General features: G+C 45.8%; 1 pseudogene; it reads right to left on the reverse strand.

Moving 5' to 3' along the window:
• Positions 1–6,298: 6,298 nt before the first annotated feature.
• Positions 6,299–22,264, reverse strand: part of LOC118912557 (putative N-acetyltransferase 8B) — a 48,295-nt pseudogene continuing 32,329 nt past the window's right edge.

Genomic DNA, 22,264 nt, shown 5'->3' on the forward strand with positions numbered 1-22,264 from the left:
CACCCCATATCCACAGACTGTTAGAGGCTGGAGTCCTTAAAACCTGTCAATCTGCATGGAATACGCCCCTACTTCCAGTAAGGAAGCCTGGTGGCAGAGAATACCGACCGGTGCAAGACTTGCAAAAGGTTAATGAAAGGATCGAGGACATCCACCCCACAGTGCCCAACCCTTACACCCTGCTCAGCCACCTGCCACCATCACATGTGTGGTATACTACTCTGGACCTGAAAGATGCCTTCTTCAGTATCCCCCTTTCTGAAGTTAGTCAGCCTTTGTTTGCCTTTGAGTGGCAGGAACCAGGGGGAGGAAGAAAAGGGCAGCTTACCTGGACTAGACTGCCACAGGGTTTCAAAAACTCTCCCACTTTATTCAATGAAGCCCTAAGCCAGGACCTGGAGCCCTTTCGCAGGAGCCACCCCCGCGTGACATTGCTGCAGTATGTGGATTACCTGTGCTGGCCACAGAAACCCGTGAGGAGTGCAAAGAAGCCACAGGGAACTTGTTGGCTGAACTAGGCGAACTGGGATATCAAGCCAGTGCCAAGAAAGCCCACATCTGTCAAAGGTCAGTGATCTACCTGGGGTACAAAATATCTAACGGAGCCAGGTGGCTAATGCAGGCCATGAAACGAACTATTCTGACTATCCCTGTCCCTTCCTCACCCCGGGGAGTGAGGGAATTTCTTGGCTCAGCTGGGTTCTGCAGGCTTTGGATTCCAGGGTACGCAGAAATAGCCCGACCGCTATATGAGGCAACCAAAGAAGGGCCGGGCTGGCAATGGACTCAGGATCAACAAGAGGCTTTTGACAGACTAAAAGAAGCTCTCCTCCGGGCCCCCGCCCTATCTTTGCCAGACCCAGAAAAACCCTTCATCCTGTTTGTAGATGAAAAGAAAGGAGTGGCTAAAGGAGTCTTGGCTCAGCAGCTGGGCCCATGGAAAAGACCTGTGGCCTATTTGTCCAAGCGACTAGACCCAGTGGCCTCCGGATGGCCACCTTGTCTGCGTATCCTAGCAGCCATTGCTCTACTGGTAAAAGAGGCAGACAAGCTCACGTTTGGCCAGAACTTGAGGGTAACAGCCCCACATACTGTGGAGGAGATCCACAGGCATCCTCCAGGAAAATGGATGACGAATACAAGACTCACCCACTACCAAGGGTTCCTACTAGACTCTCCATGAATTGCCTTCTCTGACCCGGCAACCTTAAATCCTGCCACCCTTCTGCCGGACCCAGATCTGTCGACCCCCATCCATGACTGTAGAGACATCCTCTCCGGAATTATCCAGATGCGAGCAGACTTGAAGGACACACCATTACCAAACTGTGAGCTAAATTGGTACACAGATGGGAGCAGCTTTGTGCAGGAGGGAGTCAGGAGAGCAGGGGCAGCAGTGATGACCCACGAGGGGGAAGTAGTCTGGAGCGCAGCCCTGCCCCCTGGCACCTCAGCACAGAAGGCGGAACTTATTGCTCTTGCCGAGGCCCTGGAGAGAGCAGAAGGCAAGCGGGCCAACATCTACACAGATAGCAGGTATGCCTTTGGCACGGTCCACGTCCACGGTGCCATCTACTGGGAAAGAGGATTCCGCTCCACAGAAGGAAAGGAACTGAGGAATCTACAAGAAGTCCAAAGATTACTAGCTGCTATCGAAAAACCGAAGGCGGTAGCAGTTATACATGTACCGGGCCACCAATCAAAGAGGACGCCTGAGGCCATTGGCAACAAACATGCTGATGCGGAAGCTAGGAGGGCAGCCCTCTCAGACTCCCTTGTACTTGCAGCCCTCGAGATACCCATACCTGAACTGCCGGCCCTGCCACCCAAACCTGAGTATTCCCCTCAGGACCTCGAGTGGATTAGGAAACAAGTCTCGGGGAAAGTGTTTGGGGAAGGAAATTGGAGTAGGGACCAGGAAGGTAGGTTGATCCTGCCAGGAGCATTAGGGCAGTACATGCTTGCTAATCTGCATAAGTCCACCCATCTAGGCTGGAAAAAGCTACTCAGCCTTTTCCAGTCTGCGCAGTTGGTGTTTCCCCACCAGAATGAGGCAGCTCGTCAGATCATGAAAGAATGCAGCAGCTGTGCAATATTGAGACCAGCCCCAAGAGGGCCACACTCAGTAGGTACTCGGGAAAGGGGGAGGGCTCCCAGGAGGAGTTGGGAAATAGACTTCACCGAAGTGAAACCAGGGAAGTACGGATATAAGTATTTGCTGGTTATGGTGGATACCTTCTCGGGGTGGGTGGAGGCTTTTCCAACCAAGCATGAAACCAGCCAGGTGGTAGCAAAGAAAGTAATTGAAGAGATCATCCCCAGATATGGGGTCCCTGAAGCCATGGGTTCCAATAATGGCCCGACTTTCGTTAGCAAAATCCTGCAGGGATTAGCCCTGGCTTTGGGGGTAGATTGGAAGTTACATTGTGCTTATAACCCACAAAGCTCTGGGCAGGTAGAGAGAATGAATCGGACCTTGAAGGAGACCCTTTCTAAATTGGTATTGGAGACTGGCGGAGACTGGGTGACCCTCCTTCCCTTAGCCATCTTCCGCGCTCGAAACTCCCCCTATGTATATGGTTTAACTCCATTTGAGATAATGTATGGGGCCCCTCCACCCATAACTCGGAGAATACAGCTTCCCGGGGCAGGGGACCCAGCCCCTGACTATCTGAATGTGTTGTAAGCTCTCGCTAAAGTGCAACAGGAAATTTGGCCCCTGATTAGAGCATATTATGAGGGCAGGAAGATTCCGAGCCCGGAACATGGCATAGTCCCAGGGGATATGGTGTGGGTCAAGAGACACTGAGTAAGGACTCTTGAGCCCAGGTGGAAGGGACCTTACATTGTATTGTTTACCACCCCCACTGCTCTCAAGGTAGATGGTATCGCTCCCTGGGTGCATCATACCCACGTTCGGAAGGTCCCGCCTCATAAAGATCCAGAGGCCCGCAAGGAAGAGTGGAAGGTGCAGCAGCATCCTGTGAATCCCCTAAAACTATACCTAAGCCAAAGATGAAGGGGATCCTGCTGATAAGTGCCTTAGTCATCATCCCCCAGCTCAAAGGCACCAACCCCTCTCAGCCATGGGACCTGACCTGGATGTTGGTTAACGGCGCAACTGGGAGGTCGTCAGTACCACAGAACACAGTGCGCCACTCGGAACCTAGTGGCCTGACCTGTTTTTCTGCCTTCAACGGATCAAGCAAGGTTATCGGACCCTTTGGGGGCTGGGGCCCTACACCCCTCCGGCTAGCGCCCAGGGATTTTATGCTTGCCCGAAAGCAGGTGAAGGAGAGTCGTGTGGGTGGGGGCCCTTTTGGTGTGCCAGATTGGACTGCGTAACCTCAAACGATGGGGGTCAGAAATGGCCAGTTACAAAAGGGGATGCTGTCAAATTTTCCTATGTCAACCAAGACATCCCACGTCACGTGCCCAGGGACAAGGCTTGTGACCAGGACCAGGATTGGGTACGAATTCAATTCACCGAGAAGGGCAAAAAGACTGAGGTATCGCGTTGGATAAACGGGCTAACATGGGGGATAAAGTACTATAAATCCTGGGGACATGAGGAAGAAGGCTCAACCCTCACTATTAAATTAACCGTGTCAGCTCCCACACCAGCTCCCAATGCCGCCGTACGTCCCAACCAGGTTATAACTCCCCAGAAACCTTCACACCAGAACAAGGACCTGGGCCAAAAAGATGAGAAAATGTCAACTGGAACGCTGGCCCCAGAACCCATAAGAGACTGGGTCCCAGGCCCATCGACCTCTGGGTTATGGGCCCAGCACGCTCCCTCCGGGTTAGATAATCCCATGTGGGAAATGGTGCAGGCAGTAGCAGATACTCTTAACCATACCACTCCCTCCCTCACCGATCCCTGTTGGCTATGCTACTCAGGCTCACCCCCCTTCTATGAGGCAATCGGGATAAATGGCTCCTACACTATCAGCAACTCCCATCCCACTTACTGGGACGGGAAACCATGGGGACTTACAATCACCCAGGTTTCAGTCGCTGGTACGTGTGTAGGCACAGTCCCGACGGCCCAGAGACAGTTATGCTCCTCCTATAATAACACCACGTGGGAGCAGGACAAGTGGATTATACCCTCCTCGGGCTGGTGGCTCTGCTCAAAGACAGGCCTCACTCCAGCTCTATCCACCTTTGTGTTCAATGCTAGCAGTGAGTTTTGCATGCTGGTGGCCATTCTACCTCGCCTAATGTATCACTCTTACGAATCTTTCCTTTCTGGTTGGGAAGAACGGCCGAATTCCGACCGGGAAAAGAGGGAGGTTGTTACCGCCCTGACCCTTGGGGCCCTCTTCATCCTAGGGATGACAGGGGCTGGCACGGGGGTCGCAGCCCTTGTAACTCGAGAAAAGGGGCTCACTGCCCTGAGGCTGGCTGTTGACAGGGACCTAGAACAACATCGACAGACAATATCAGACCTGGAACAATCCCTTACCTCCTTGTCAGAGGTGGTCCTACAGAACCGAATGGGCCTGGACCTCTTGTTCTTAAGAGAAGGTGGACTGTGCGCAGCCTTAAAGGAAGAATGCTGTTTCTATGTAGACAAAACAGGTGCAGTAAGAGACTCCCTGGCCAAACTGAAGAAAGATCTAGAGAAGAGGCGTAAAGAATATGAAAGTAGCAAAGGATGGTTTGAGTCTTGGTTCAAATACAAACCTTGGTTCACTACCCTCCTCTCGGCCGTTGCAGGGCCACTGGTCATTCTGCTGTTGTTGCTAACGATTGGCCCGTGCATAATTAACAGGCTTGTTAGGTTTGTACGGGAAAGGATTGACACTGTCCAACTTTTGGTCCTTCGTCAAAGGTATCAGGCCCTAGATGTCGCTGTGGAGGATTCCTCAGTTTAATTAAGAAAAGGGGGGAATGTAAAGGAATGAAGGAAACACCCTAGAGCAAGAGCCACCCAGTTTCCATAGAAAATACTCGAGGCTAACATCCCTGAACCCTGCCCTAAGCTAGATAACTAGGAGTGGGCAACCCCCTGGGGACAAAATTCGTGATAAGTCATTAAGGAATGCTTGTGCAAGGGTCAAGCAAGCGGCGTGTCCCCGTTTCAATTTTATTGGCTAAAGTATGGGATGTGTTTTAAAATCATTGATTGTGGTGATGTGTGGGCTTCAGTGCAACGGCTGTGAAAATCCTATATAATCAATACATAAAGTTGTTTGGGGGTCGACAGCTCGGACTCGACCTGCGTGTCAGGGGAGGTGCTGTCGGCCCCAGATAGCTGGCTGAATAAAGATTTTGGTTGGATTTACATCTCCGTGCCCGTGTAGTTTGTTCTCTGGAGAAGCCCCGGAGTCTAGAACCCTAACAACCTCAGATCTTACTTCTTATCTGTCCTACCTTGCCCCCTGCTCTGCAGCTCCAGCCTGATGTCCTGTTCCTTGGCCCACTGTCCTGCCCTAAAGTCCCTCTCTCCAGTTACAGACATACATGCAGTCACTTGTACAGCATGGGGGCCCTTCCCTGAATCCTTCTAGAAACAGCTGCTTTATGTCGGCTGGCAGTGAGTGTGGATCTGGTCTGGGGAAGATGAGAAAAGGAGGAAGCAGCCAGGGTGGGCCTGGCCTCGGCCCCTGCTCTTAGAGCACATGACAGCCTCCCATTGACTGCCAGGCAGAGGAGCAGAGGGGCCCCTTGACTTCCTCAGCCTGAGGCAGAGCCAGAGGCTTATGGGAGATGGCTGCCACTGCAGGGAGAAGGAAAGGTACAGGATTGATCTGATGGCCTAATAGTAATCTAGTGGGCATAAAAAGCTTTGTAATCATACAGAGTTTTCATATGCCTCCAGCCAGTGTCCTGCTGCCGGTGCCCTCCTCTTCCTGCCACTAGGAGAGGCCAGGCTGGAGCCAACCCCAATGAAACAGAAGCTGGACCCCCACTCAGGACGCAAGCTAAGCTTGATTTAAACCATGGGTGGGGCAAGGCACAAGGGCAGGAGGTGGTGGGTGGCCTGGCAGAGGAGAGTGTGGGCAACACCCAAGACCAGGGAGAAAAGAGACCAAAATGGAGACAGCATCTGGACATCCTAGTCACCGGGACACTCAGCAACTCCTGGGGCCCAGCCTGTGGGTAGGGGAGCTGGGGAGCAGATGCACACTGTGTGGGCTTACCCAGTCTGCTGGGGGACTAGCTGGGAAGGGTGCCCGGGGATGTGTTCACAAGCACAGGGCCTGGGCTCACTTGCTATTGTATCAGAGGCTCTGGGGACGAAGTGGTCAGGACACCTGCAGAAGCATGGGAAAGCACTGGTTTGTTTCTTTTCCTTTCCTCCTCTACAGTTCCCTTAAAAGGTGTGCTGAGCTCACCTGCTGGATAATGAGAGAGTCCAGTGGCCCTGTCACTTCTGCCAACCCACCACATGGGAACAAGTCTGTCTCAGACCAACAGGGCCGTCCAGCCAAAACCAGTCTAAATTACTGACTCACAGACTCATGAGCTAAAGGAATATGTATTATTTTTACTGGTTGAACATGTTGTGTTTTCCTGATTCTTGTCTTCTCGAAGGAAAGAATCCAGTTGAGACGCGAGATAGCAAGTAAGAGCAGCAAAAATTTATTGGGGTAAAATGGAAAGTACACTCTAGAGACAGGATAACGGGCTATGCAAACTGGAACCAGCCCCACTATTAGGATTAGGTTGGACTTTATTTTTTCTTAAGATGGTGGGAAGTACTGCCCTATGTCTTATGTCATTTGACTGACAGGTCAATATACAGCTCTAGGCTATATAACCTTTTTATTACAGTGCAAGCTCTTTACCTTAGGTATGTAAGTAAAGCCCTAAGTTGGGGGCACATCCCAATGTAATTGATTTAGATGTTATTTTAGTGAGGTGGGGTTACCTTAATCCTTTAAATTGAACAAATTCCTTATTAGCTGAAGAAAGGTGAAAGGAAGTCTAGAGTCAGCGTTCTAGGCTTTCTTGCTGCTGGGTCAGGTTCCAGACGTCCAAATTTATCTTGCACTGCACCCTCCATCCTGCCTCCTTTCTGGAACACCGTGGAAGAGGCCCCAGCACAAATCACCATCTGCAGTTTGCACTGCTGGTTACTGGGAGCCACTGCCTCACCTCTGTGTGTATTCCCTGTGGCTGCAGGATGCTAGCCCACAGCCCAGATCAGGAAGAACCAATCTTCCCCTGAGTAATCCAGCAGGAAACAGATCACAGGACCCCTCCCTGCTTCTGTGCCTGAGACCTGAGCAGAGGGGAGGCAGTACCTGAACTGAAATGAGGGAATAGCAATTAGCCTCCAGCTTAAGAAGAAACACTGGCCCACCTGGAAGCCCAGTCTGCAGTAGCAGGCCAAGGCTAAGAGCTGCAGAACAGTGGTGTCAAGGACGACTTCACTGTAGCCCTGCTCCTGCGCAAACTGGAGGACAGTCCTGACTAGGGTTTTGCTATCCCCTGACCACAGTGCTCCAGGGACACGTTTAGGTGAAGCAGCTGCAATGCTCCTTCTGCAGAGAGGGCTTCTTCACAGGCAGAGTTCCCACCATGCCCACCACCTGGCCCTCAGACTCAACCACCCAGACGCAGGAGCTGCACTCGCTGAAGTAGGACCTGGTGATGTCAGCTATGTCTGTGTGCAAATATAAGGCTTCAAACTCGGACAAGGGGTATTTGGCAAGGAACCTCAGGGCAGCAAGGAGGGAAAGACTGGCCACCAGGACCAGAACCCAAGAGCCAGAGACCACAAAGAGGGTGAGGGGCCCCAAAAGCAAGAGCACAAGGGTTTGAGGTAGCGTCAGGACATTGTGGAAGGTGCTGGGGATATACTCGGCCATCCTGTGATAACAAGTTCAGGACACCCTGGTGGTCACTCTCCTGGTATTTGTGGATGTGACGAGGAGTCACGGATGGCTTGTGTGTCTGAATCTCAAAGTCCACGAGAGAGCTGCATGTCCCTGGGTGCATTCCCAGTCACCTTGGGGAAGACAGAGGAAGCCATATGAGTGTCCCACCTCTTCCACCATCCAGCTGTGAAGCAGCAGGCCACCCCCAAGGGGAGAAAGTGTAGGGTCAGAAAGACCTGCATTTGGTCCTAGCTCTATTCCTTTCTAGCTCTGTGACTTAGGGCTCATTGCTTAGCCTCTCTAAGCCTCTGTTTCATCATCTGTAAATTGAGTGAGGTAAAACCTGTGTTCCAGGATAGTGTGGTGGATTTAATAAAATAACATATATAAAGCTGTGGCACATAAACTACCCACCTCTCCATCCTCCTTACCCTTTTCCTTATATTACCAGCTTGCTACAATGGGGCAGCACCCAGCACCAGCCTGACCCTATGTCCCTGGCCCATCAGTCACTCTTCCAGAGTCCAAACACTGCAGGAATCCTTTGGTCCTGGCCACAAACTTCAGCAATGGCTCCTTCTCTTCACTGAAAATTTTTGGGCTCCTGAGGTGGCATGACAGTCAGTCACCAAAAATGGCCCAGTGTTGATAGTTAGGACGGTCTGGACTCAAAGCCATACTCAGAGCATTGTCCTTCCACCCAGTCATCTCACCTGCTACCACAACAGCCTTGTGTGTCCAGCCTGGCCTCTGGCCTCTGCCCTCAGCCTCAGATGGGCGTCCCCCAGAGACACGGCAGGGCTTGTTCCACCTCTGCATACCAGGCACTGGATGGCATCACATTGGCTGGTGCCTGGACATTTGATGAGCATAAATCCCCAGGGTGGGAAGCTGGGCTATGACAGAACAGGGGGCCCATTACAGTCACCTGTGTGATCAGCAGGGACGGAGTCCCAAAGGGAAGCAGGGTCCGGGAGAGCTCAGGAGTGCTCACCTTTCTGGATGGCCTGTACCCGCTCCTCCCATAGTGGTTCAGGCCCAGACTTCACCTACCTGGTCCCACTGAGCATGTGATGGCCTCAGTCCTTTTGCACACCTGCTAGGAGCCTGGCTGCACCCTGATCCTGTGTGCTGTCATCACAGGCCAGAGTCCACATCCCCTGGCTCAGCACACAAGGTCCTTGAGAGCTGGCTTCTCCCTGTGTGTGCTATACCTGGTGCCTGTGAAGTTGTTGATCTTATGCAGTTCCTTGGATTTACCTCACTAGGCTCCACCTTCATTCACCCACTGCCGTCAGTCCCAGCAGGCAGTGTTATGTACATGCACCTGTAATGAGCGAGGTCTTTTCAGCTTTCAGCAATGTTGACACAAGCCAATGGGTGCAGCTGGGGTGGGTTCTGAACCCTGGTCAGACCTGTGCCACAAGAGCAGTTAACTGTTCTGCATTGAGATGTAGCACTAAGTAAAGAGGGAAAATGAAACAGAACACTGGGGGGACACAGGCAGAGTTCAGAGGCCAGGTAAGCCTGAGCAGGGTGAGTGAAGGCAGTGGTTCAGGTTGAGGCGACAGCAGATGAAAGGTTTCTGAGGGAGGACAAAGGCGAGGCTTTCAGGGAACGACAGCCCACAAGGCCACCAAAGGAGGGGTGGTGGGCAGTGGGGGTCTGGCCTTGCAGGGCCTGCCTTCCAGGTTAGGGGTTAGGACTCTACTCCCAGAGCCACAGGAGGCCATTATGCTTCTGGTGGGAGTAACAAGAGCCAGGGTTATGTGAGTGTGTGCGTGAATGCGTGCACATCTGGGTTCTTGTGGAGAAGGGTTGAGGGAGGTGGGAATGGGAGCAGGCATTCCCCAGCCCCACAAGCTGTGCAGGGGTCCAGGGAGGAGGACCCAGGCGCAGAAGCACTTTGCTCTCCTTGGAAGAGCACCTGGCCAAGGGGGCTGAGTGGGAACCTAAGTGGAGCCTTACCTGCCCCCCAACAAGCTGTGAGCTGTGGTCAGAGCTAGGTCTGCCCATAGGAAAGCCACTTTTTCCTTCTTTGCTCAAAAAAAGCATTGTCACCCACTGAACTGTACATGCGATACGCTACCTCTGCCAAAGCAGGGTGCCTCATTCTGTGTTCACAGAGGAGCCATCTAGGCTGGCAGAGGCCCAAGGAGAGACAGCAGTGGCTCAGCCCCAAGAGAGTGACCCCAAGACACCCGACAGTGAGACCTGGATGGCCTGGAGGTGCTTGGGGAGTAGAAATGACAGGCATTACCTAAGATCCAACTGGGATCAGAGGACAGAGTCAGAGATGCCTACCAGCTTTCTGGCAAGAGCCTCCAGGAGGAGGCTGGAGAGAGGTCAGAGTTGGAGAGAAACTCATGTCTGCTCCTAAGGAGCCACGCTGGAACCTTCTCCATCAGAAATGGTAAGGGGTGAGCCATGGGTGTTTGTTACAAGGTTTCTGTATGCTTAAGATTATTTTCAACATTTCCATGTCAAGCTCAGTGTGACCCAGCAACAGAGGGCCAAAGCGCAGGGGAGGGTTCCTAGTAACTCTAACATTAACCCATCAGAAACCTAATAGTCAAGCTGAAGGGCCAGAGGCTGGCAGACTGTCCCCAGCCTCTCCTTCCCTGTTTCCTCACAGGGGGTCTGTGGCTTCCTCAACACCCCATGGCCTCAGTTTACATTCAGGCTTCCCATCCTTCTCCCCCAGAGTGGACTACAGGATGAGGAGGATGTACTGACATATATAGCTCCAAGAAATAAAAGATTGTAAGACAGTATGTTCTAATTCCATTTTGGAAATACATAACTTAAAAATAACAAACACAGGAGAAAAGATGGTGGCGTGAATAGTGTGGTGGAAATCAAATGCCAAAACTACATATATGTTTAAAATACAGCAAATACAACTATTCCTAAAAGAGTGACCAAAAGTAAGAGTACACCAGCCAGTCTACATCAGGGAGAAGTCAACATCTCATGGAAAAGGCTAAAGTAAAAAGCACCGACCCAGCAGGATCCAAGCACTCCCCCCACCCCAGCTAACTAGCAGGGGAAGAGAATCAGAGCGGGAAGGGAGTGGAAGCACTGCTAAAGGGAGTGGAAGGACTGCTAAAAACCAGCCCTAGTAATTTGCCCCGGGAGCACAGACTCACATTGCACGGTACTTTGGAGATTAGAGGAGCTGAAAAGCAGTCTGAGACTAAGAACATGAACAGGTTTCCACAACCAGATGCTCTGGGACAATAGAAAAGCAGGTTCTTTTAAAAGAGTTAAAGGAACAATCGTTTAGGAGAAGGAACAGGTGGAAAAAACCATGCTAGTACACTCAGCCCAGCAGGCTGGAATCCTGCAGGAGCTTCAGACACCCTATCCACATGGTTAGCAATGCACTACAAGGCCCCTCACCGTGATAAGCAGACTGCCACTAAGACCTCCCCACCGGCACCTGTGCGCAAATCAGCTGTCGCCGCCATTACTGCAGACCACCTGGAAGGCAGCTCCGCCTACAGCAACTACACAGCTTTTAAGGCAGAGGCTTCCCCTTGCCTGCAGCTAATGGGCCCAGACCCAGTGGCTGCACCCTGCAGGTGCTTACAGGCACAAACAGTGGAAACGAGGGCTGAGACCAGGAGGCATGAAAGGGCTTTGTTCTCATGAGAAAATATGCATGGCTCGACTGCTACCCATCATCGCTCTAGGCCATCACAAGGACCACCCCACATACAGCACGTTAGGGAATTAACCCAGAGGCAGCTCTCTCCTCGCAGCTTACCCGCATAGACAGCGGAGACAGGCATGGCAACTGGTAAGCAGGAAGAGATTTTGTCCTCCCAGCTGACACACATGACACTCACTGGCAACCACTCCTATTGCTCCAGGACTATGAAAAGGCAGAAGTATCTTGTTCAATCCAAAATCCCTCAAACACCAGAAAGAAGGATCAGTGAGTCTAAAATCACCAATATTCCTGAAAAAGAATTAAAAATAAAACTAATAAGCATGCTAATAGAGTCACTGAAAAATAATGGAATATAAATCAGGACAGGAATACAGAGAAGCTGAGGCAGAGAGAGATAAAAAGATCTCTAGGAATTAAAGAATATTAAGAGAACTGTGTAATGAATCCACACGGAACAATGTTGGCATTATAGGGGTACGAGAAGAAGAAGAGAGAGGAAAAGACACTTCAAAGTGTCTTTGAAGAAATAATTGCTGAAAAGTTCCCCAAGATGGGGAAGGAAATAGTCTCTCAGGACATGAAGTCCACAGATCTCCCAACACAAGGGACCCAAGGAGGACAACACTAACACATATAATACTTAAAATGGCAAATATCAAAGACAAGGACACAGTATTAAAAGAAGCCAGAGAGAGAAAAAAGATTACCTACAAAGGAAAACCCACCAGGCTATCATCAGACTTCTCAGCAGAAACCTTACAGGCCAGAAGGGAGTAGTATGATACATTCAATGCAATGAAACAAAGGTCCTCCAACCAAGAATACTCTACCCAGCAGGATTATCATTTAAATTTGAAGGAGGGATAAAACAATTCCCAGATAAGTAAAAATGGAGCAAATTTACCTCTCACAACCCATCTCTACAGTGCATTTTAAAAGGACTGTTTTAGATGGAAATGTGCCTAAGACTAAAGAGCTGTCACCAGAGAAAATAAAACCAGAGCAAAGGAAGTAGACCAAATAAACACCAAACAAAGGAAAATTAAATCACATACCAACAAACTTGGTCAAGGGATACACAAAGAGTACAGACTATGACACCTAACAAATAAAGACTGGAGGAGGAAGAAAAAGAAGGGATAGAAAAAAAGAGTCATTAAAAGTGTGTTTACAATAGCATAGTAGTGAGTTAAGGAACACTGTTAGATAGTAAAGAAGATACCCTTGAGTCTCTGGTAACCAAGAAACCAAAGACTACTATAGCAATAAGTATATAACTATTGATAATCACCATAAATGTAAATGGACTGAATGCACCACTCAAAAGACACAGAGTTAGAGAATGGATAAAAAAGCAAGCCCTTCAATATGCTGCCTACAAGATACTGAGTTCAAACCCAAAGACATACACAGACTAAAAGTGAAGGGATAGAACAGGGAGAAAAAAGCAAGAGTTGCAATACTTGCATCAGACAAAATAGACTTCAAAACAAAGAAAGAAACAAGAGACAAAGAAGGACATTACATAATGATAAAGGGGTCAGTCCAAGAAGAGGATATAACCATTATAAATATCTATGCACCCAACACAGGAGTGCCTACATATGTGAAACAAACACTAACAGAATTAAAGGGGGAAATATAAAGCAATGGATTCATTTTAGGAGCTTTAAACACACTAGTCACTTGAAAGGACATATCACCCAGACAGAAAATAGAAAGGACACAGAGGCACTGAACAACACATTAGAATATATGGACCTAACAGACATCTACAGGACACTACACCCAAAAGCAGCAGGATACATTCTCCTGAAGTACACATGAAAAATTTACCAAAATAGACCATATGCTAGGACACAAAAAGAGCCTCAGTAAATTTAAAAAGATTGAAATAGTACAAACCAACTTCTCAAATCACAAATATATAAAACTAGAAATAAACTGTACAAAGAAAATACAAAAGCTCACAAAGACATGGAGGCTTAACAACATGCTCCTAAATAATCAATGGGTCAATGACCAAATTAAAACACAGATCAAGCAATATATGGAGACAAATGAAAACAAAAGCACAACACCCCAACTTCTGTGGGACACAGAGAAGGCAGTTCTAAGATGAAAGTATATAGCAATTCAGGCATATTTCGAAAAGGAAGAACAATCCCAAAAGAGTACTCTAAATTAACGATTATTGAAACTGGAAAGAGGAGAATAAATGAGGCCAAAAGTCAGTAGAAGGAGGGACACAAAAAGATTAGAGAATAAATAAATAAAATTGAGAAGAATGAAACTATAGAAAAACATGATGAAATCAAGAGCTGCTTCTTTGAGAAAATTAACAAAATGCATAAGGTTCTAGGAAGACTTCTCAAGAAAAAAAGAGACTCTACACACATAAACAAAATTGAAAATGAGAGGAAAAATCACTACAGACACCACAGAAATACAAAGAATTATTAGAGAATACTATGAAAAATTATACACTAGCAAATTGGATAATCTACAAGAACTGGACAACTTTCTAGAAAAATACAACCTTCCAAGACTGACCCAGGAAGAAAAAGAAAATCTGAACATACCAATTACCAGCACTGAATTTGAATCGGTAATCAAAAAACTACTCAAGAACAAAACCTTTGGTCCAGATGGATTCACCACTGAATTTTATCAGACATTTAGAAAAGACATAGTACCCATTCTCCTTACAGTTTTCCAAAACACAGAAGTAGAGGGAATACTTCCTAACTCATTCTATGAGGCCAACATCACCTAATACCAAAACCAGGAAAAGAAACCAGAAAAAAAGAAAACTACAGACCAATATCGAAGATGAACATAGATGCAAAAATAGTCAAAAAAATATTAGTAAACCGAATTCAAAAATACATCAAGAGGATCATGGACCATGACAAAGTGAGGTTCATCTCAGGGCTGCAAGGATGGTACAACATTTGAAAATCCAACATCATCACCCACCACATCAACAAAAAGAAAGACAAAAATCAAATGATCATCTCCATACATGCTGAAAAGCATTCAAGAAAATTCAACATCCATTCATGATAAAAACTCTCAACAAAATGGGTATAGAACGCAAGTACCTCAGCACAATAAAGGCCATATGTGAAAAACCCACAGACAACATCATACTTAACAGCAAGAAGCTGAAAGCTTTTCACCGAAGATTGGGCACAAGACAAGGAAGCCCACTCCCCCCACTTTTATTCAACATACTACTGGAGGTCCTAGACACGGCAATCAGACATACAAAGAAATAAAAGGCATCCAGATTGAAAAGGAAGATACCAAACTGACACCGTTCGCAGATGACATGATACTGTACAAAACAAACCCTAAACAATCCACTCAAAAATTACTATAATATCTGAATTCAGCAAACTTGCCAGATATAAAATTAATACACAGAAATCTGTTGCATTCCTATTCACTAATGATGAACTAGCAGAAACAGAAGTCAGGAAAACAATTCAATTCACAACTGCATCAAAAATAATAAAATACCTAGGAATACACCTAACCAAGGAAGTGAAAGACCTATACACTGAAAACTACAAGACACTCATAAGAAAAATTAAAGAACATACCAACAAATGGAAACACATCCTGTGTTCATGGATGGGAAGGATTAATATTGTCAAATGGCCATTCTGCCAAAAGCAATCTACAGATTAAATACAATCTCTATCGAAATACCAACAGCGTTCTTCAACGAACTAGAGCAAATAGTTCTAAAATTCATATGGAACCACAAAAGACGTCAAATAGACAAAGCAATCCTGGGAAGAAACAATGAACTGGGGGGTGATTATGCTCCCTGACTTAAAGCTCTATACAAAGCCACAGTAATCAAGATAATTTGGTAGTGGCACAAGAACAGACCCATAGACCAAGGGAAGAGACTAGAGAGCCCAGATATAAACCCAGGCATATATGGTCAATTAATATATGATAAAGGAGCCATGGACATACAATGGAGACTCTTCAACAACTGCTGTTATAAAAACTGAACAGCATTGGAGCCAAGATGGCGGCGTGGGTAGAACAGCAGAAGTCTCCCAAAACCACATATATCTATGAAAATATAACAAAGACAACTCTTCCTAGAATAAAGACAAGAGGACACAGTACAACATCCAGACCACATCCACACCTGCAAGAACCCAGTGCATCATAAAGGGGGTAAGATACAAGCCCCAACCCCGTGGGACAAGAACGCCCCTCCCACCAGGTCCCAGCGGGAGAAGAGTAGGCAGAGCAGGAGGGAGAAGGAGCCCAGGACTGCTGAACACCCAGCCCCAGGCATCCAGGCCAGAGCACAGACACAGTGCGTGCGCAGGGGGCCCTAGATACTAGGGAAACAGGGCTGCAAGAACAGTGAGCAGGCACCGAAGGCCTGGCACCAGAGGACATAAGAAAAGCGAGCGGCCACTTTTGTTTTGTTTTTTTTTGTTTTGGCGAGTGCTTTTTGGAAGTCTTAAAGGGATAGGGACCCCAATACTAGGGAAACAGGACAGCAAGACCGGTAAGCAGGTGCCTGAGGCTGGCGCCAGAGAATAAAGAAAAACGAGCGGCCATTTTTTATTTTCATTTTTATTTTTTTAATTAAAAAAAATTTTTTTGTTGTTGTTGTTGTTTTGTTTTGGCGGGTGCTTTTTGGAAGTCTTAAAGGGGCAGGGTGGGACACTTAATCCAGAGGTAGAGAATCTGAGGATCTATGGGCACCCTAATCCCCTGGGCTGCAGGGAGCAGGGAGGCCCCTTACTGGGATAAATAGCCTCCAGGCCGCTCCCCCTCCAACGCGACTCCACCATATTGGAGCGACCACCCGAGCCAGGCCACGCCCACAGCAAGAGAAGAGATAAACTCCATAGCAGCCGGGCAGGAAGCAGAAGCCCTGTCTGCGCGCAGCTGCCCAGCACAAGCCACTAGAGGTCGCTGTTCTCCCAGGAGAGGAGGGCCACAAACCAACAAGAAGGAAAAGTTCTTCCAGCCGTCACTCGTCCCAGCTCTGCAAACTATTCCTATCACCATGAAAAGGCAAAACTACAGGCAGACAAAGATCACAGAGACAACACCAGAGAAGGAGACAGACCTAACCAGTCTTCCTGACAAAGAATTCGAAATAAGAATCATAAACATGTTAACAGAGATGCAGAGAAATACGCAAGAGATATGGGATGAAGTCCGGAGGGAGATCACAGATGGCAGAAAGGAGATTACAGAAATGAAACAAACTCTGGAAGGGTTTATAAGCAGAATGGATAGGATGCAAGAGGCCATTGATGGAATTGAAATCAGAGAACAGGAACGCATAGAAGCTGACATAGAGAAAGCTAAAAGGATCTACAGGAATGAAACAATGTTAAGAGAACTGTGTGACCAATCCAAAAGGAACAATATCTGTATTATAGGAGTACCAGAAGAAGAAGAGAGAGGAAAAGGGATGGAAAGTATCTTGGAAGAAATAATTGCTGAAAACTTCCCCAATCTGGGGGAGGAAATAATTGAACAGACCACGGAAATACACAGAACTCCCAACAGAAAGGATCCAAGGAGGACAACACCAAGACACATAATAATTAAAATGGCAAAGATCAAGGACAAGGAAAGAGTTTTAAAGGCAGCTAGAGAGAAAAAGGTCACCTATAAAGAAAAACCCATCAGGCTAACATTAGACTTCTAGACAGAAACCCTACAGGCCAGAAGAGAATGGCATGATATATTAAATGTAACAAAACAGAAGGGCCTTGAACCAAGGATACTGTATCCAGCACGACTATCATTCAAATATGATGGTGGGATTAAACAATTCCCAAACAAAAGCTGAGGGAATTTGCTTCCCACAAACCACCTCTACAGGACATCTTAAAGGGACTGCTCTAGATGGGAGCACTCCTAGAAAGAGCACAGCACAAAACACCTAACATATGAAGAATGGAGGAGGAGGAATAAGAAGGGAGAGAAGAAAAGAATCTCCAGACAGTGTATATAACAGCTCAATAAGTGAGCTAAGTTAAGCAGTAAGATACTAAAGAGGCTAACCTTGAACCTTTGGTAACCACGAATTTAAAGCCTGCAATGGCAATAAGTACATATCTTTCAATAGTCACCCTAAATGTTAATGGGTTGAATGCACCAATCAAAAGACAAAGAGTAACAGAATGGATAAAAAAGCAAGACCCATCTATATGCTGCTTACAAGAAACTCACCTCAAACCCAAAGACATGTACAGACTAAAGTCAAGGGATGGAAAAACATATTTCAGGCAAACAACAGCGAGAAGAAAGCAGGGGTTGCAGTACTAATATCAGACAAAATAGACTTCAAAACAAAGAAAGTAACAAAAGATAAAGAAGGACACTACATAATGATAAAGGGCTCAGTCAAACAAGAGGATATAACCATTCTAAATATATATGCACCCAACACAGGAGCACCAGCATATGTGAAACAAATACTAACAGAACTAAAGGGAGAAATAGACTGCAATACCTTCATTCTAGGAGACTTCAACACACCACTCACCCCAAAGGATAGATCCACCGGGCAGAAAATAAGTAAGAACACAGAAGCACTGAACAACACAGTAGAACAGATGGACCTAATAGACATCTATAGAACTCTACATCCAAAAGGAACAGAATATACATTCTTCTCAAGTGCACATGGAACATTCTCCAGAATAGACCACATACTAGGCCACAAAAAGAGCCTCAGTAAATTCCAAGAGATTGGAATCCTACCAACCAACTTTTCAGACCACAAAGGCATAAAACTAGAAATAAACTGTACAAAGAAAGCAAAGAGGCTCACAAACACATGGAGGCTTAAAAACACGCTCCTAAATAATCAATGGATCAATGACCAAATCAAAATGGAGATCCAGCAATATATGGAAACAAATGACAACAACAACACTAAGCCCCAACTTCTGTGGGACACAGCAAAAGCAGTCTTAAGAGGAAAGTATATAGCAATCCAAGCATATTTAAAAAAGGAAGAACAATCCCAAATGAATGGTCTAATGTCACAATTATCGAAATTGGAAAAAGAAGAACATATGAGACCTAAGGTCAGCAGAAGGAGGGATATAATAAAGATCAGAGAAGAAATAAATAAAATTGAGAAGAATAAAACAATAGCAAAAATCAATGAAACCAAGAGCTGGTTCTTCGACAAAACAAACAAAATAGATAGGCCTCTAGCCAGACTTATTAATAGGAAAAGAGAGTCAACACAAATCAACAGTATCAAAAAGGAGAAAGTAAAAATCATGACGGACCCCACAGAAATACAAAGAATTATTAGAAAATACTATGAAAACCTATATGCTAACAAGCTGGGAAACCTAAGAGAAATGGACAACTTCCTAGAAAAATACAACCTTCCAAGACTGACCCAGAAAGAAACAGAAAATCTAAACAGACAAATTGCCAGCAACGAAATTAAAGTGGTAATCAAAAAACTACCAAAGAACAAAACCCCTGGGCAAGATGGATTTACCTCGGAATTTTATCAGACATACAGGGAAGACATAATACCCATTCTCCTTAAAGTTTTCCAAAAAATAGAGGAGGAGGGGATACTCCCAAACTCATTCTATGAAGCTAACATCACCCTAATACCAAAACCAGGCAAAGACCCCACCAAAAAAGAAAACTACAGACCAATAACCCTGATGAACGTAGATGCAAAAACACTCAACAAAATATTAGCAAACCGAATTCAAAAATACATCAAAAGGATCATACACCATGACCAAGTGGAATTCATCCCAGGGATGCAAGGATGGTACAACATTCGAAAGTCCATCAACATCATCCACCACATCAACAAAAAGAAAGACAAAAACCACATGATCATCTCCATAGATGCTGAAAAAGCATTTGACAAAGTTCAACATCCATTCATGATAAAAACTCTCAGCAAAATGGGAATACAGGGCAAGTACCTCAACATAATAAAGGCCATCTATGATAAACCCACAGCCAACATTATATTGAACAGCGAGAAGCTGAAAGCATTTCCTCTGAGATTGGGAACTAGACAGGGATGACCACTCTCCCCACTGTTATTTAACATAGTACTGGAGGTCCTAGCCACGGCAATCAGACAAAAAAAAACATACAAGGAATCCAGATTGGTAAAGAAGAAGTTAAACTGTCACTATTTGCAGATGACATGATACTGTACATAAAAAACCCTAAAGACTCCACCCCAAAACTACTAGAACTGATATTGGAATACAGCAAAGTTGCAGGATACAAAATCCTGCAGAAATCTGTGGCTTTCCTATACACTAACAATGAACCAACAGAAAGAGAAATCAAGAAAATAACTCCATTCACAATTGCATCAAAAAAAATAAAATACCTAGGAATAAACCTAACCAAAGAAGTGAAAGACTTATACTCTGAAAACTACAAGTCACTCTTAAGAGAAATTAAAGGGGACACTAACAGATGGAAACTCATCCCATGCTCATGGCTAGGAAGAATTAATATCGTCAAAATGGCCATCCTGCCCAAAGCAATATACAGATTTGATGCAATCCCTATGAAACTACCAGCAACATTCTTCAATGAACTGGAACAAATAATTTAAAAATTCATATGGAAACACCAAAGACCCCGAATAGCCAAAGCAATCCTGAGAAAGAAGAATAAAGTAGGGGGGATCTCACTCCCCAACTTCAAGCTCTACTACAAAGCCATAGTAATCAAGACAATTTGGTACTGGCACAAGAACAGAGCCACAGACCAGTGGAACAGACTAGAGAATCCAGACATTAACCCAGACATATATGGTCAATTAATATTTGATAAAGGAGCCATGGACATACAATGGCGAAATGACAGTCTCTTCAACAGATGGTGCTGGCAAAACTGGACAGCTACATGTAGGAGAATGAAATTGGACCATTGTCTAACCCCATATACAAAAGTAAACTCAAAATGGATCAAAGACCTGAATGTAAGTCACAAAACCATTAAACTCTTGGAAGAAAACATAGGCAAAAACCTCTTAGACATAAACATGAGTGACCTCTTCTTGAACATATCTCCCCGGGCAAGGAAAACAACAGCAAAAATGAACAAGTGGGACTATATTAAGCTGAAAAGCTTCTGTACAGCAAAAGACACCATCAATAGAACAAAAAGGAACCCTACAATATGGGAGAATATATTTGAAAATGACACATCCGATAAAGGCTTGACGTCCAGAATATATAAAGAGCTCACACGCCTCAACAAACAAAAAACAAATAACCCAATTAAAAAATGGGCAGAGGAACTGAACAGACCGTTCTCCAAAACAGAAATACAGATGGCCAACAGACACATGAAAAGATGCTCCACATCGCTAATTATCAGAGAAATGCAAATTAAAACTACAATGAGGTATCACCTCACACCAGTAAGGATGGCTGCCAACCAAAAGACAAACAACAACAAATGTTGGCGAGGCTGTGGAGAAAGGGGAACCCTCCTACACTGCTGGTGGGAATGTAAATTAGTTGAACCATTGTGGAAAGCAGTATGGAGGTACATCAAAATGCTCAAAACAGACTTACCATTTGACCCAGGAATTGCACTCCTAGGAATTTACCCTAAGAATGCAGCAATCAAGTATGAGAAAGACCAATGCACCCCTATATTTATTGCAGCACTATTTACAATAGCCAAGAATTGGAAGCAACCTAAATGTCCATCGATAGATGAATGGATAAAGAAGATGTGGTACATATACACAATGGAATACTACTCAGCCATAAGAAAAGGGCTTATCTTACCATTTGCAGCAACGTGGATGGAGCTGGAGGGTATTATGCTCAGTGAAACAAGCCAAGCGGAGAAAGAGAAATACCAAATGATTTCACTCATCTGTGGAATATAAGAACAAAGGAAAAACTGAAGGAACAAAACAGCAGCAGAATCACAGAACTCAAGAATGGACTAACAGGTACCAAAGGGAAAGGGACTGGGGAGGATGGGTGGGTAGGGAGGGATGGGGGAGAGAAGAACGGGGTATTAAGATCAGCATGCATGGGGGTGTGGGAGAAAGGAGAGGGCTGTACAACATAGAGAAGGCAAGTAATGATTCTACAACATTTGCTATGCTGATGGACAGTGACTGTAAAGGGGCTTATAGGGGGGACCTGGTATAGGGGAGAGCCTAGTAAACATAATATTCATCATGTAAGTGTAGATTAATGATACCAAAAAAAAAAAAAAAAGGCAGTTCCTGTGTGGAGACCTCCAATGAGTCCTACACAAGGGTATAAAGGGCATATAAAAGTGTAGGCAAAGGATCTGTTTGTGTTTATACAGAGGATCAAAGCCTAATTGGGCTACCCCGAAAATGAACTAAGATATAATATGAAAAAGAACTTCCAACATCAGCACTCTCTGGAAGACTCATGCCAGAAGATGATCATCAAAAAACCCCAACAAAGATCCATGCACTGCTACAGCTGTAGATGCATTCATCCCACCAGTTCCTGGACTTGCCATGGGAATGAAGAAGGAGATATCTAAAATGGCCTGTGCATACAGTAAAACAACAAATTTGACTGGATCTATACTGTTGGAACTCAAACAAGAATTAGGAGAAGTGCAAATTGTAGCGCTCCAAAATCTTACAACTACAGACTATTTACTGTTAAAAGAACATATGGGATGTGAACAGTCCCCAGGAATGGGTTGTTTTAATTTGTCTGATTTCTCT

The sequence above is a fragment of the Manis pentadactyla genome, chromosome 15 (genome assembly GCF_030020395.1).
Source record: "Manis pentadactyla isolate mManPen7 chromosome 15, mManPen7.hap1, whole genome shotgun sequence".
Lineage (NCBI taxonomy): Eukaryota > Metazoa > Chordata > Mammalia > Pholidota > Manidae > Manis > Manis pentadactyla.